Below are 15,165 nucleotides of genomic sequence, written 5' to 3' on the forward strand. Positions count from 1 at the left end.
TTCTCCCACCTCCCGCGCCCTGTTCACGCAGGCGCGGACCAATTAATCTCGCGATTGATGAGAGGGGGGATCGAGGGGCCGGCACAGGAGCATGCGCGAGTTGGTAGATGGGGGTGGTACCCTTCAATGCCGCCGTCATAGAGCCGCTGCTTTGGCCGGAGGATAAGGGCGGCGGCTGCGGGGGGCTGGTGGTGGAGCCGACGTCGGTGCTGGACTGCAGGGGGAGTCCGAGCCCGCCCAACTCCACATCGACGTTGTCTTCGTCCCATGGTGGCGACGCGGCGGATTCTATTTCTACAGGCATGGCGGCGGTTTCGGAGAACAGCGCCGCCGCCGCTGAAGCCGCCAAATGGGCGGCTCCCGACGAGCACGGGGGCGGCGGCGGTGGGAGTAAAGAGGAATGGAGCGGTGGCGAGCTACCGCCCATACCCGCGGCCGTGGATGTGGGCTTCGTCGGGGAGGAGAGCTGGGATGCCATGTTCAGCGACGCCGCGGCGACGGCCGGCCAGGAGCAGACATTTTTGAACTGGATCATGGCTGCCCCTGGCGACATGGAGGCCCAGGCGCCGGGGCTCCCGCAGCAGTAGCTTCTCGCCAATGTCGCCGGGTTTGGGTTCCAGGTCGGGGACCCTCTCGGGTTCCCGCTGCAGCATCACCCCAGTGGCGTCGCCTCGCCGGCCGCGTTCGCCTCCGACCTGTCCTACTCTGGCGGGAGGTGGCTGACAAGCAGCAGCGATAGCAACGGCATGGCCACCTCCACTTTCGGTCTCCTGTCACCCGGAACGGCTCTCCAGCCACCGGCGGCGACTACCGTTCCTTTCCACGACGGCACTGACATAAAGCCCCCTCTCCTTGGCTTGCCATCGCCCTGGCTACTCCCCAACCAGCATCAGGCCACACCTGTTAGATATATCACATGTAAGCCTGGATATGTTCGGTGAATTATCTCCTGTTAGCTGTTAAGATAAGGCAATGTAATCTAAGGTTAGTTGAAGATATATTTAGACAAACTATCCTTATCTTGTAAACCACGGTGCAGGTTGTTTGCACCCCATATAAATTCATGCGAACGCACCCAAGAGGAGGTGACGATCGCTTCCTGCACTCTGAAATTCTTCATGGTATCAGAGCCTTTCCTCCTTTCAATCCAATCTATCTAACCGAAGCTTCATGGCGAGCACGTCCCAATCTCTGGCTGGTGGCTTTCTTGGAGGGATCACGGTCACGGAGAAGCTGAACAAAGGAAATTACCTGATCTGGAAAGTCCAGGTCCTTGCGGTGATTAGAGGAGCACGGCTAGACGGCTACCTCACCGGCGCCACACGCAAGCCCTCGGTGACCATCATCACCAAGCAAGATGAGAAAGAAGTTGAAGTCCCCAATCCAGCACTCAGCGAATGGATCGCAAATGATCAACAGGTACTAGGCTATCTGTTTACCACCATAAGTAGAGATGTTCTCACCCAGGTGGCGATGTGCGGGACTGCTGCCGCGCTTTGGAGCGCAGTCGAAGGGATGTTCTCCTCGGCGACAAGAACATGCTCCATCAACACCAAGATTGCACTGCACTGACAAACACAAAGAAGGGCAACCTCAGCGTTGCCGAATACGTTGGCAAAATGCGGGCACTAGCTGCGACCTCCGGCAAACCTGTCGACGAAGAGGATCTAATCTCGTATATTATTGCGGGATTGGATGAAGACTTTGAACCCATAATCTCATCTTTGGTTTCAAAGTCCGAACACGTGAGCCTAGGAGAGGCTTACTCTCAACTGCTCAGCTTTGAGCAGCGCATGAAACTTCGCCAGGAACACTCGGTGAATCTCGCTCACAAAGGGTGAGGCCGTGGACAACAGCAACAAGGCAGAGGCCGTGGCAACCAAGGCAGCCAGCAGCAGCAACAGCGTGGCCGTGGCGACTACAATCGCGGAAGAGGGCGCAACAACACCGGCAATACCTCCTATCAGCGACAAAGTGGAAGTAACGTCGACAACCGCCCCAAGTGCCAGCTGTGTTACAAACGAGGACATACTGTCATCGACTGCTGGTATAGGTATGATGAAGACTTTGTACCTGATGAAAAATATGCAGGAACAACTGCCTCGTATGGTACAGACTCCAATTGGTACGTGGACACGGGTGCTATGGACCATATCACAGGCGAACTTGAAAAGCTAACCATTCAGGACAAGTGCAAGGGCCAAGATCAGGTGCAAACCGTGAATGGTGCAGGTATGGTAATCACTCACATTGGTCGTTCAATTGTTAACACCCCATCTCAGCCCCTGCACTTGAATAATATTCTATATGTTCCAAATACAAATAAGAATTTAATCTCTGCATATCGTCTGATGGTTGATAATTCAGCGTTCCTTGAATTGTACCCTAAATATTTCTCTCTCAAGGACCAGGTCACGAGGGAGACGCTACTTAGAGGGCGCTGTCTTGGACGGCTATTTCCGCTTCCATCTTTATCCTCTCCAGCTCGCCGGGACAAGGAAGCTCTAGCCGCCACCACTCTATCTCTTGATCAGTGGCACTGCCGCCTTGGTCATCCATCATATGCTATCGTCGAAAAAGTTGTTCGCAATCATGCTTTACCAGTGTCTTCTGAGTCCAATAAAGTGTTGGTGTGTGATGCTTGCCAACAAGGCAAAAGTCATCAACTACCATTCCCAAAGTCTTCTAGTACTGTTTTTAGTTCTCCCTTAGAATTAGTTTACTCAGATGTCTATGTTAGTTTTATTGATGCTTTCAGTCGTTATACTTGGATTTATTTTCTTAAGCATAAATCTGAAGTTTTTAAAAGTTCCAAGAGTTCCAGAACCTTGTTGAACGTGTGTTTAATAGAAAAATCTCAGCCATGCGGACCGATTGGGGTGGCGAGTATCAAAAGTTGAATTCCTTCTTCAACAGAATAGGCATATCCCATCATGTGTCTTGCCCTCATACACATCAACAGACTGGCTCAGCTGAACGAAAACATCGACACATCGTCGACGTTGGTCTCACGCTCCTAGCTCATGCATCCTTGCCTCTAAAATTTTGGGATGAGGCTTATCAATCTGCTGTTTATTTAATTAATCACACACCCACTAAAGTTCTTGGCTTGTCCTCTTCTCTTGAACGCCTGTTCAACCAAACCCCTGACTATCGCGCTCTCCGAACCTTCGGGTGTGCATGTTGGCCTAATCTCAGGCCTTATAACAATCATAAAATGCAATTTCGCTCTAAGCGCTGCACCTTCCTTGGCTACAGCCCTATTCACAAAGGTTTCTGATGCTTGGATTCATCCACTGGTCGCATATATATTTCCCGCGACATTGTCTTTGATGAGTCCGTTTTTCCCTTTGCCGAACTAAATCCCAATGCTGGCTCTCATCTCCGCAAAGAAATTAATCTTTTACCGGCTGATATGATTGGTTCTGGGGCTGTTCAGTTGGATGATCATGTGAGTTATTATCCTGTAAATCCTGCTAACCTGTCTTTTGCAGAAATTCCAGCTCAAACAGACCCAGTACACAGCACCGCCACAGCAAATAACGATGGCACGGTCGAAGCAACTGTGGATTTTGATGCAAGCCCCGCGGACGCGATCTCCAATGCTTCTCCGGCAGACCACCATACAGCCGACACCCTCTCTGATGCACAGGACAACTTCAGTACCCCGTCACCTCCATCTGCCGGACAGGACGATGGCTCTGCTCCTGCGTCGCCGGTCGCGCCACGGTCGGCATCACCAGCGCCGGGATCCTCTGTGCACGGGGGCGACACACAGCCAGTTCAACGCCCAATCACCCGGCTTCAAAGAGGTATCAAAAAAGAAAAATTATATACAGATGGTACCATTAAGTATGGTTTTCTTACCACAACCGGAGAACCTAGAGATTTAGCTGAGGCTTTACATGATACAAACTGGAAAAATGCTATGGATGCAGAATTTGCAGCTCTTCTACACAATAAACTTGGCACCTAGTTCCTTCACAAAAAGGAAAGAATATTATAGATTGTAAATGGGTCTATAAGATTAAAAGAAAACAAGATGGCAGTCTAGACAGGTATAAGGCTTGGCTAGCTGCTAAAGGCTTCAAACAAAGGTACAGCATAGACTATGAGGACACCTTTAGTCCCGTTGTTAAAGCTGCTACTATCAGACTCGTTTTGTCTATTGCTGTTTCTAAAGGCTGGACCTTAAGACAGCTAGATGTACATAATACTTTTCTTCATGGAATACTAGAGGAAGAAGTCTACATGAAGCAACCACACGGGTATGAAGACAAGGTAAAACCGGATTATATCTGCAAGCTTGATAAAGCCTTATATGGCCTGAAACAGGCACCCAGAGCATGGTATGTCAAGTTGAGTCAAAAGCTACAACAGCTTGGATTTCAGGGATCCAAGGCAGATACTTCACTGTTCTTTTATAATAAGCAGGGACTAACAATTTTTGTGCTCATTTATGTTGATGACATAATTGTTGCTAGTTCAAGGCAGGATGTAGTCCCAGCTTTGTTGAAGGATCTTGAGAAAGAATTTTCCTTGAAAGATTTCGGAGACCTGCATTACTTTCTGGGCATATAAGTGAGTAAGATATCTAATGGCATTATTCTTACTCAAGAAAAATATGCTACTGACCTATTAAAGCGAGTTGGTATGGCTGACTGCAAACCTGTAAGTGCACCTCTGTGTACTAGTGAAAAACTCACCTTGCAGGAAGACGAATTGTTGGGTCCCAACGATGCTTCAAATTATGGAAGCGTGGTTGGAGCACTTTAGTATCTCACCCTGACAAGGCCAGACATTGCCTTCCCAGTAAACAAGGTTTGTCAATTTTTGCATGCTCCCACTATAGTTCATTGGGCTGCTGTGAAAAGGATATTAAGGTATCTAAAACAGTGCACTAGCCTTGGTTTAAAAATCAAGAAGTCAAGATCTATGCTTGTAAGTGGGTATTCTGATGCAGATTGGGCAGGCAATGTGGATGATAAAAGGTCCATAGGAGGTTTTGCGGTATTTCTAGGAGATAATTTGGTTTCCTGGAATGCAAAGAAACAAGCTACAATGTTCAGATCTAGCATTGAGTCAGAATATAAAGCACTAGCAAATGCTACAGTAGAAATTATGTGGATACAAATGTTGCTAGCCGAATTGGACATACAGAGTCCTCCAATGGCGAGATTATGGTGCGATAATCTTGGAGCTAAATATGTCGTCTAATCCTGTTTTTCATGCTAGGACTAAACATATTGAAGTTGATTATCACTTTGTACGAGAGAGAGTACAACGAAAATTGCTTGAGGTAGACTTTGTGCCTACGAGAGATCAAATAGCTGATGGATTCACAAAAGCCTTGCCTGTAAAACAGTTAGAGAATTTTAAGTACAATCTCAATCTAGGTAGGTTGTGATTGAGGGGGAGTGTTAGATATATCACATGTAAGCATGGATATGTTCGGTGAATTATCTCCTGTTAGCTGTTAAGATAAGACAATGTAATCTAAGGTTAGTTGGAGATATATTTAGCTAAACTATCCTTATCTTGTAAACCACGGTGCAGGTTGTTTGCACCCCATATAAATACGTGCGAACGCACCCAAGAGGAGGTGACGATCGCTTCCTGCACTCTGAAATTCTTCACCGGTCTCCACCTTGTTCATCCTGCTCTACTCTTTCTCCGACCACCAACAACGTCCACTTCTCGAGCCACCGCCGAAGCGCCACCACTCCGTGCCCGACAATCTCTTCGTCATCCACAACCAGCCGCAGCCGCAGCCATCGTCGTCTCAATGTCTCCCTTTCCCGTCACTACATGGCACGACACCCTTCCACCTCCAGCCTTCGCTGCAATCGTCGCGCAACGCGATGAAGACAACCGCGGCGGTGTCGCAGCAGCAACACCTCCTGGACGAGCTTGCGGCGGCGGCGAAGGCAGCTGAAGTCGGCAACTCCATCGGCGAGCGAGAGATATTGGCGCGTCTCAATCAGCAACTTCCCCCAATTGGGAAGCCTTTCCTTCACTCCGCCTCCTACCTGAAGGACGCCCTTCTCCTTGCGCTCGCCGACGGCCACCATGCCACCACTCGTCTCACGTCCCTGCTCGACGTCGCCCTCAAGCTCGCTGCTTACAAATCCTTCTCGGACCTCTCTCCCGTGCTCTAGTTTGCCAACTTCATGGTGACCCAGACGCTTCTGGATGAGATTGCCAGCACAACTGTGTCTTGTATCAGCATCATTGATTTCGACCTTGGTGTCGGTGGCCAGTGGGCTTCGTTCTTGCAGGAGCTTGCTCACCGCTGTGACACTGGGGTGTGTCCTTGCCGATGTTGAAGCTCACAACCTTCGTCTCAGCCACCTCCCACTACCCGCTTGAGCTGCGTCTAACTCGAGATAACCTCTCACAGTTTGCTGCTGACCTTGGCATTCCATTTGAATTCAATGCTATAAATCTTGACGCATTTGATCCTGTGGAACTCATTGCTCCAATAGCTGATGAGGTTGTTGCCGTTGCTCAGCACGCACTCCACTCCTAGCTATGCTTCAGTTGGTAAAACAGCTTGCTTCGAAGATTTTGGTTGCTACTGACCATGGTGGTGATCGGAGTGACCTTCCATTTTTGCAGCACTTCTTGAGTTGCTTAGAGCAAGTCTAATAAGGTCCAGTCAGCAGGCTAAATAGTTGTCCACGTTATAAAAATCCCAGGTGGAGGGGAGAGAACATAGGAGAGAGAAACAAGCGGACGGTGTATGAGACGCCGGGCGAAATCACAGTGTACGAGGAGATATCGCCCGTTCCCAGCCCGATGCGGGTGACTCAACAGTCGCCGTCTTCCTCCTCTCGATCCCCTGCGCCACACCTCCATTGCCCGCGAAATCTCCCTCCGCCTCCCGCCAAATCGATCCCACACGCGCCAAATCGAAGATTAAAGCCTCAAATACGTGCCTAAATCACATCCAGTTGCCCCCTCCAAACCCTAGCCTCACCGAACCCGCCGCCAGTACCTCGACGACATGCCTCGGCAGTCCAGGAGGACCTCTGCGCCTGCGCTGAGTGCTCAAGTTGTTCTGACCCTGGGAGATCAAGCTGTTCCGTCGCCGGCTATGGTTGGACCTAGCTCCTGGTGCCCACCACAGCAGCCTGTGATGTCCTCCGCTGCACCATACTAGCTCACCGGGTTACATCACCCGAGCATGGCTGCCTTGACCGCTCAAGGCCCAGCTTGTTGGGGACCGCCTGGGGTTGGTGCATCTGTGAATCATGCGCCCATTGCTGACAATCTTGAGGACTCCGATCTGCAAGTATGGTATGTGTTCTTTGTTTCTTACTTATTTAATCTTTGTTGCAGCCCTATTCGCATGATCTAAAGCATGGTAAGTAGTAGTAATTTACATGAGTAGTTTTTTACAGTTTTATTTATACACTTGTACTGATGTTGTAGTTCGTTAGTGACTACTACTCATATATTTATTTTACAGTGACTCATGTAGTAGTACTGTAGAGTAAAAAAACAATAGGCTCTTTGTTGTCTTATTTTTTTCATTTTCAAGGATGCAGCTTGCCGACAGTGTATTTTTTTTACACATGAGTAAAAGCTAATTTAAGTAGTTTGTGATGCTTTTTATTGATTTGGTGTATAATTTTTTTAACAGGGGCTCAAATTCTCACCCACCCGGTGGATTTGTTAACTTTTTGAGTAATGGTAACTCATCACAGCCCATCAATCTTGGTGATGATACTAGTGATGGTGATTATACTAGATCTGAAAAGCGCCTACTATGGACAAAAGAGGAGGATCTTAGATTGGTGAGATTTTTTTAAAGATTTTTTCTTTTGCATGGTAGCCTTCATGTGTTACACTGTTAGCATATCTATAAACATCATTTGTTGATATTGTAGGTCAGTGCTTGGATACATAATTCAAATGATCCAATCCAAGCAAACTACAAGAAGAACGATCAATACTGGAAAGATGTTACCGCTGTCTTCAATAGGACCACCCCTAAAAACCGTACAAGACAAGTCAAGCAAGTCAAAGATCACTTTGCGAGAATTAAAAAGAGGGTTGCATGGTTTTGTGGTAATTGGAAGGAAGCTAATGCTTTGTGTGGTAGTGGTGAATCTGATGTAGATTTAATGAAAAGGGCACTTGATAGTTACGAAGAAGATCACAAAAAAGATGGTCCATTCATGTTTAGGCATTGTTGGGAGTACCTTAGAAAGGAACCAAAATAGGATGCCTATTTAGAGCGCCTTGAACAGCTTGAGCCGGAGAATAGAAAATTCTGTGAGTCAGATGTGGGGCAGCATTTCTCTCTAGATGAGGCAAGAGATGAACGGCCAATAGGGGGCAAGCAAGCCAAGGAGAAACAGAAAAGAAAAAGAAAAGATGAAGCTTGTATAATAGATCTCGAAGATGAGCTGCATAAGTTTGTAGAAGCTCAAAATACAGCTAATGAAGGTCGTAAAGAGATGCTAGAGACTCAAAGGCGTGTGTCTAGCGAGAAGCTTGAAGCTCGAAAGCTTGCGTACCTTGCAACAAAAGAGCAAAAAGAATCAGCCATGTTAGAAACCTATAGATCATTGATGATGCAAGACACAACCGTCATGTCTGAAGATGTGAGATCTGAGCATGTGCTAGCGTTGAGGTGTTTCAGAGAGAAGTTATTCGGCAAAAGTGACTAAGATATTTTGCATTCTTCTCTATTTAAGTTTGGCAAAACTGAATAAGGTATAGAATACAAGTTGAATTTGCTCTCTGTTACATACATAGTCAGCAATCTAATTTACTGCAGTACAGATAATCATGTAGTCAACAATCTAATTTACTGCAGTACAGTAATCATGTAGTCAACAATCTAATTTACTGCAGTACAGTAATCATGTAGTCAACAATCTAATTTACTGCAATACAGATAATCATGTACTCAATAGTCCAATTTACTGCAGTACAAATAACTACTTCTACTCTACTCATCTCTGTACACAGTCTTCCAATCCCATCTTCCTCTCATATTCTTGCTCAGCCATCCAACCATGTCAGATTTAGCTTTCTCCTCTGATGATTCTGATGAACTAGACCCTTCAAAAGTGATTGAAGAGTGTGTTGCTGAGCAGAGTGTCCTAGACTCCTTTGCTAGTAGTTTTGCAGTGAAGATCAACGCTGCATTATCTATTGGGGTCTCCCAGCGACAGTATGCTGCAAGGAAGAGCATCCGAAGAGATCATGTGGGTGCTCATCAGCGTCTTATGGAGGATTACTTCGCTGAAGAACCATTGTATCCTGAAAGTATGTTCCGTACTAGATTCCGTATGAATAAACATCTCTTCCTACGCATTGTGAACGCACTTGGTCAATGGTCTCCCTATTTCACTTATAGGGCAGACTGTGCCAGTCGAATAGGATTGTCACCACTACAAAAGTGTACTGCAGCAATGCGCATGTTAGCATATGGCACCCCTGTAGATGCGTTAGATGAGTACTTTAAGATTGGAAAGTGCACTGCATTAGAATGCTTGGACAAGTTTGCACAGGGGGTGATTGAAGAGTTTGGTGGGAAATACTTGCGACGCCCCACACGAGACGATGTTGAGCGTATACTTCAAGTTAATGAGTCTCGTGGATTCCCCGGAATGCTAGGAAGCATAGATTGTATGCACTGGCGCTGGGAGAAGTGTCCTTTAGCATGGAGAGGGCAATTCACCCGTGGTGATTATGTAGTACCAACAATGGTCCTAGAAGCTGTTGCTTCCCAAGATCTTCATATTTGGCATGATTTCTTTGGAATTGCTGGGTCAAATAATGACCTTAATGTGTTGAACAATTCCCCACTATTTTTTGATGTATTGAAAGGAGAAGCACCTCAAGTGCAGTTTTCAGTCAATGGGAATGAGTATAGCACAGGTTACTACCTTGCTGATGGTATATATCCAGAGTGAGCCGCCTTCATGAAAACTATACCACTTCCTCAAATAGAAAAGCATAAGTTGTTTGCCAAGTATCAAGAAGGGGCAAGGAAAGATGTCGAGCGTGCTTTTGGAGTATTGCAGTCCCGGTTTAGCATTGTTCGCCGTCCTTCTCGACTATGGGAGAGAAAGAGTGTTGGGAGAATCATGCAATCTTGTGTGATTCTCCACAATATGATAGTTGAAGATGAGATAGAGGATGCTAACATTCACATTGACTTGAATGAGAATCCGGGAGCATCCTTTGATCTACCCCCTGAAGTGAATATTGGTGGTAATCTGTGCTTTGCTGATGTGATGCGTAGAAAAGCTACTATCCATGCTCGTCCACAACATACCAAACTTAAAAATGATTTGATTGAGCACATTTGGCATAGGTTTGGAAATAGACATGGCAACTAATCATGGTAGGTTACTTATATATGCACATGGTTTTATTATTTCCCCATTAACGTAGGCATCAATGTGATATCCTATATGTATTTTAGGGCCTTGGTGATGATATGGTGTCTCGTGATTGCATTGGGTGTTACTACTGCAGGTATGTGTTCTTTACTGAACCTGCATGCTCCTTCATACTATACTGTTTACTCAACCTGTATATTGACATTTTGTAAGTTTGCGCAGACAAATATTATTTACACATGTTTTTGTTTCTTTTTTTTATACAGCGACCCGAAGGTTATTCATGCAAAATGGGCTACCTGTTTCTTTGGACCGAAGATGGTAGCAATGAGTGTTATCCCTTTATTGTTGTTTAGATTAATAATTAGTGGCTTCATTTTGAAGGATTTATTTGGTAGTACTTTTGGTTAATGCTTTAAGATTTCTATAATGCTTAATTAGTGGTATCATGGACTTATGGTCCTGCGTGCCATCAATTCAACGTAACTGTTATCAAGATGTTGAAATAAACCATGTTGCTAGTAAGATTTTTATTTTTTATGGATTTTATATTGTGTTGCTTGATATATGACCACACAGATATAGACCACAGTTGATCATGTGCACATATAAGCACTAAATAGCTATATATTTAATGTTGCTATTTTCTTAACCAGTCTAATAGCTAAGCCATTATATAGTCTAATAGCTAAGTCATTACATGAGCTGGCTGTATTGCTGGCTTCATGTGAAATGGCACTTGTATTTAGCCAGCAATCATTAGCCTTGCTCTTACAGTCTTGTATGTGTCTTCTTGAATCAATTGATGCTGCTGGCACTGATGCGGATGCTGCCAGTAAGATCGAGAGGTTTCTTATTCAGCCCAGAGTGGAAGATGCAGTTCTTGGGCGGTGTAGAGCTGACAAAGCGATCGCTTGGCGATCAATGCTGGCATCGGCAGGGTTTGCACCACAACCACTCAGCAACCTTGCCGAGGCCCAGGCTGACTGCCTCTTGAAGAGGGTGCAGGTCCAAGGCTTCCATGTGGAGAAGCTTGGAGCAGGCCTTGTACTCTATTGGTAGTGTGGTGTCCCACATGTCATCTTGTTCCGGCGGTTGGATTGCTCCTTCGGTATGCTCTCGCATCTGAACTGCTTTGCTCCGTTCCTTGTTCTCTCCAGATCATACTAGTACTAGTACAGCTACAAGCTCAATTCCAAGTTATTGCCCCCATTGCACTCGATGGGTGCAGGCAGCGGTGACGCGCAGTGTTGCGTAGGGCAGCGTGTGTACAGGCAGGATTGGCAGGCGCAGGCGAGGACAGGTAGCCCGTGGTTGGAGGGCCGCTCTGATTTCGTGCATGCCGAGCAGCAGTAGGGCTGTAGGGGTGAGCTCAGCTGGTCAGGCGCCCAGGGACCAGCCTTGCTCGATGCTGGTGGCCCTGCTCTTGTCAGCTCAGCCATAGACCGATTAAAAATTAAAAAAGAGTCATGTGAAAAATAAAAATTACAAAATATAAAAATCAAAATTAATGTCGAGATAAGACTCCAGGTAGAAATACAATTTAGGAAAAAACTAGAATTTGGATTCAAAACTAAAATTAATCATAATGGGGAAATATTTTTCTACGTGCAGGAGATCGAAGGGGTCCTTCCATAGCAACCTCCCAACCTGTCACTCTGCACTTGAGTCTTGAGACATCGCGAGCGGGCGCCTCTCTCGATGTCTCTCACTCGCTCCATGTGTTCCTCTTGCGATCTTAGACTAGCTGTTTACTTGTAGCCAAGTTCATTAGTACTGGCTATGGCTAGAAATTAACGCAGCGAGAAAGGCTAGAAGCTGTGTGCTACCGGTGAGAGATTGGCACCAACATTTAGAGAGCGAGTTTTACTTCCATCATTCTTTTTATATCTCGAGATACCGGTACCTCGTTTTTTACCATTAAATCTAGCTAAGTAGGATGTGTACTGTTAGATTCAACGATTAGAAACGATTTAGCACCACGAGGTACCGATACCTTAAGATACAAAAGAAAAGATGAAAGTAAAACTCTTAGATAGCACGTATTAGCGTCGAAGTGATGTGAATATAAAGAGTCTTATGTTTTGGCTTACATTAAACGTAATCGAGACAACGTAGATAATTAAAAAATAATTTATAAGTGATACTTTTATATACATGTTTTTAGCGATCTAAGCAAAGAGTAACAAATAAACTATGATAAAAAAAACTCACATCAACTCTAAGTTTAAGTTTTAATTTAATTTTGGTTTAAAGTATAAACGAAAAGACGAGACTGGCAGTTGGAACAAGACTCTGAAATGAACAAGCTAAAAAATATAATCAAAACATTTAGAGCAGGTACAATAGTAGACTATAAGCCAGCTATAAACATATTTTAAAGAGAGAAGATAGGAGAGAGAGAAGAGATTTGTAGCTAGCTACAAGGCAGACTCTAACACACAATATGTGTATGACAGATGAGACCAAGTATTAATAATATAGTATATGTTTTGTAGGTAACTACTATATTAATTGACTATATATGATTTAGAGTCAGTAGTTGAATATACTATTAAACTTGCTATTAAAGTAGCAATGCAGAGGTATATATACTGCATAATAAAATTAACAAACAAGTCAAACACCAAAAGTTATGCACACAACACAAGTTTTACCTATGTGTAGTGCAGAGCAGTGGCAACTGGCAAGCACTACCTCCCTGCAGGTTACCTCTCAGAGAAGCTGCTTTCATGCATGGCGCTTTTGCTTCCGATGAACTGAACGATTCATGAACTGATTTTGAGCTGCTGAACAACTGAGAGGAAAACTGAGAGCAGATCAATCGGTGCATTGTATTGCATGCACTGTCTTGACCTGAAGAAATTAAGCAAGAGATCGAGAGGCGAGACATTTACATGCAAGTTAAAGACAAGCACTTGCCGTCGCACCAGTCGTTCCACCGGCGTTAATTTTCTCGGTGTTTCTGTATGCTTGGCATTGGCAATTGGCACAGTCTACTCTCCAAACAACATATTTACAGAAAAAAAATAATTTACAAATAAAAAATTTATATATGTATTTCTGTCGATTTAAAAACTAAGACGAAAAATAAACTATAATAAAAAATCTTAAATTTAACTTTAAATTTTAGCTTTTGTCATAGAACGGTGTGGATTAAGTAGGGGAGATAAGGGTGGCTGCAAGTGGGGGGTGGATGGCTGGCTTGCTCAGAGCCGCCGCCTCTTGAGATCTACGGAGCCACGTAGTCTTCAGTTAGCCACAACCTGGAGATGAGATGACCGAGGAGCTAGCTGATGATGAGGCGGTGTGATTGCGAGAGACAGGGAGCTCATGGCCCTTTAATTAGGTTAATTAGGTGGTATTTAGATGGAGAAAGTTTTTAAAAGAAGTGTCACGTCAAATGTTTGATCGAATGTCGGAAGAGATTTTTGGACATGGATGAAAAAACGAATTTCACGGCTAGCCTAGAAACTACGAGACGAATTTTTTGAGCCTAATTAATCCATCGTTAGCACATATTGGTTATTGTAGCACTTATGGCTAAACATGGGCTAATTAGGCTCAAAAGATTCGTCTCAAGATTTTTTCTATAACTGTGCAATTAGTTTTTTGGTTCATCTATATTTAATACTTTATTTATGTGTCAAAAAATTCGATGTAATGTTTTTGGAAAAAAAATTTGGGAACTAAACGAGGCTCTAGTTTAGACGTAGTACTGCTTACTATGTAAATTAATCTAAAGTGTGGTTTGACTTGTTCCCATGTTAAGCCATCGATCGATCACCCAGTACAAATGAAGACTAGCTAAGCAAACACTTACTACATCGATCACCCATTCACTCAGTTTAATATAAAATATTTTAGGTATATATTATATAACTAAACCATAGATGAGCTAAATATAAGAGATTTTAGTAATATAAATATATAACTAAAACATAGATTTTAGTTATATATCTATGGTTTAGTCATATATGTATAATATACAAAATGATATGTAAGATAAAATTGTTTTAAATGATCATCCAAATAAAGATATAGGTAACTAAAATTAGATGAGCTGTTGGGACATATATGAGCTAGCTCGATGCCTCGATTCAGTAATAGCTCGCTGGCATTAAGATAGCTCAGATAAGATACACGCGATCTGCAAACGATGGTCAAGTGAAGAGGGCAGCAAATCGCACGGCAACAACGCAGAAAAGATGATACCCTAATGCGTATCCAGCTAGATCATAGCGTGCTTTGCCGATGGCGATCAGGAGGGGAAGGGGTCGGAGTCTTGCTTCCTTTCATTAACAAGGCTGCCGGTCTGTCAAAGCAATAATACAGGCTTTTTTTTTAAAAAAAAATCTCCAGGAAGCCAACAAGACTGAAACAGATCGATTCCTTGTTTGGGCTAGATTCACAATATGGGCTTACTTTGATGAACATATTCGGCCCACTATATGTCTGAATGCAGCAGAACGGCCGATTTAAAACTCCAGAGTGTATATGGATCGGCCCGTGCGAATGAACAGCTATATGGGCCTTAACCTTCGTTTGGTTTCCTGTTCATTTCTGAAATAATCTGTAATAATCTTAATCTCTCTATCCTAGGGGAAATTTTCCGTGATGGAAGAATTTTATCTCTATCCTAGGGGAAATTTTCTGTGATAGAATAATTTGATGTTGCCCAGCGAAACCTGACGCCGGCTACTACAAATTCATGACCAACTAGCACCACATATGCTGCAGATTGCAGGTCAAAAGCAGATTGCTAGCGATCTACTAGCCGAGTTGCATTGCAGCACGAAAG

General features: G+C 44.4%; 1 non-coding gene and 1 pseudogene across 1 annotated transcript; both read left to right on the top strand.

The window, feature by feature from the left end:
• The first annotated feature begins 107 nt into the window (after positions 1-107).
• LOC102705068 lies at positions 108-11,426 on the top strand (annotated as a pseudogene).
• LOC121054329 lies at positions 1,650-1,788 on the top strand. Its single transcript, XR_005811733.1, has one exon. It is a non-coding gene; the product is annotated as a small nucleolar RNA Z247 (small nucleolar RNA).
• Positions 11,427-15,165: the final 3,739 nt, after the last annotated feature.

The sequence above is a fragment of the Oryza brachyantha genome, chromosome 4, assembly GCF_000231095.2.
Source record: "Oryza brachyantha chromosome 4, ObraRS2, whole genome shotgun sequence".
In the NCBI taxonomy this organism is placed as follows: Eukaryota; Viridiplantae; Streptophyta; class Magnoliopsida; order Poales; family Poaceae; genus Oryza; species Oryza brachyantha.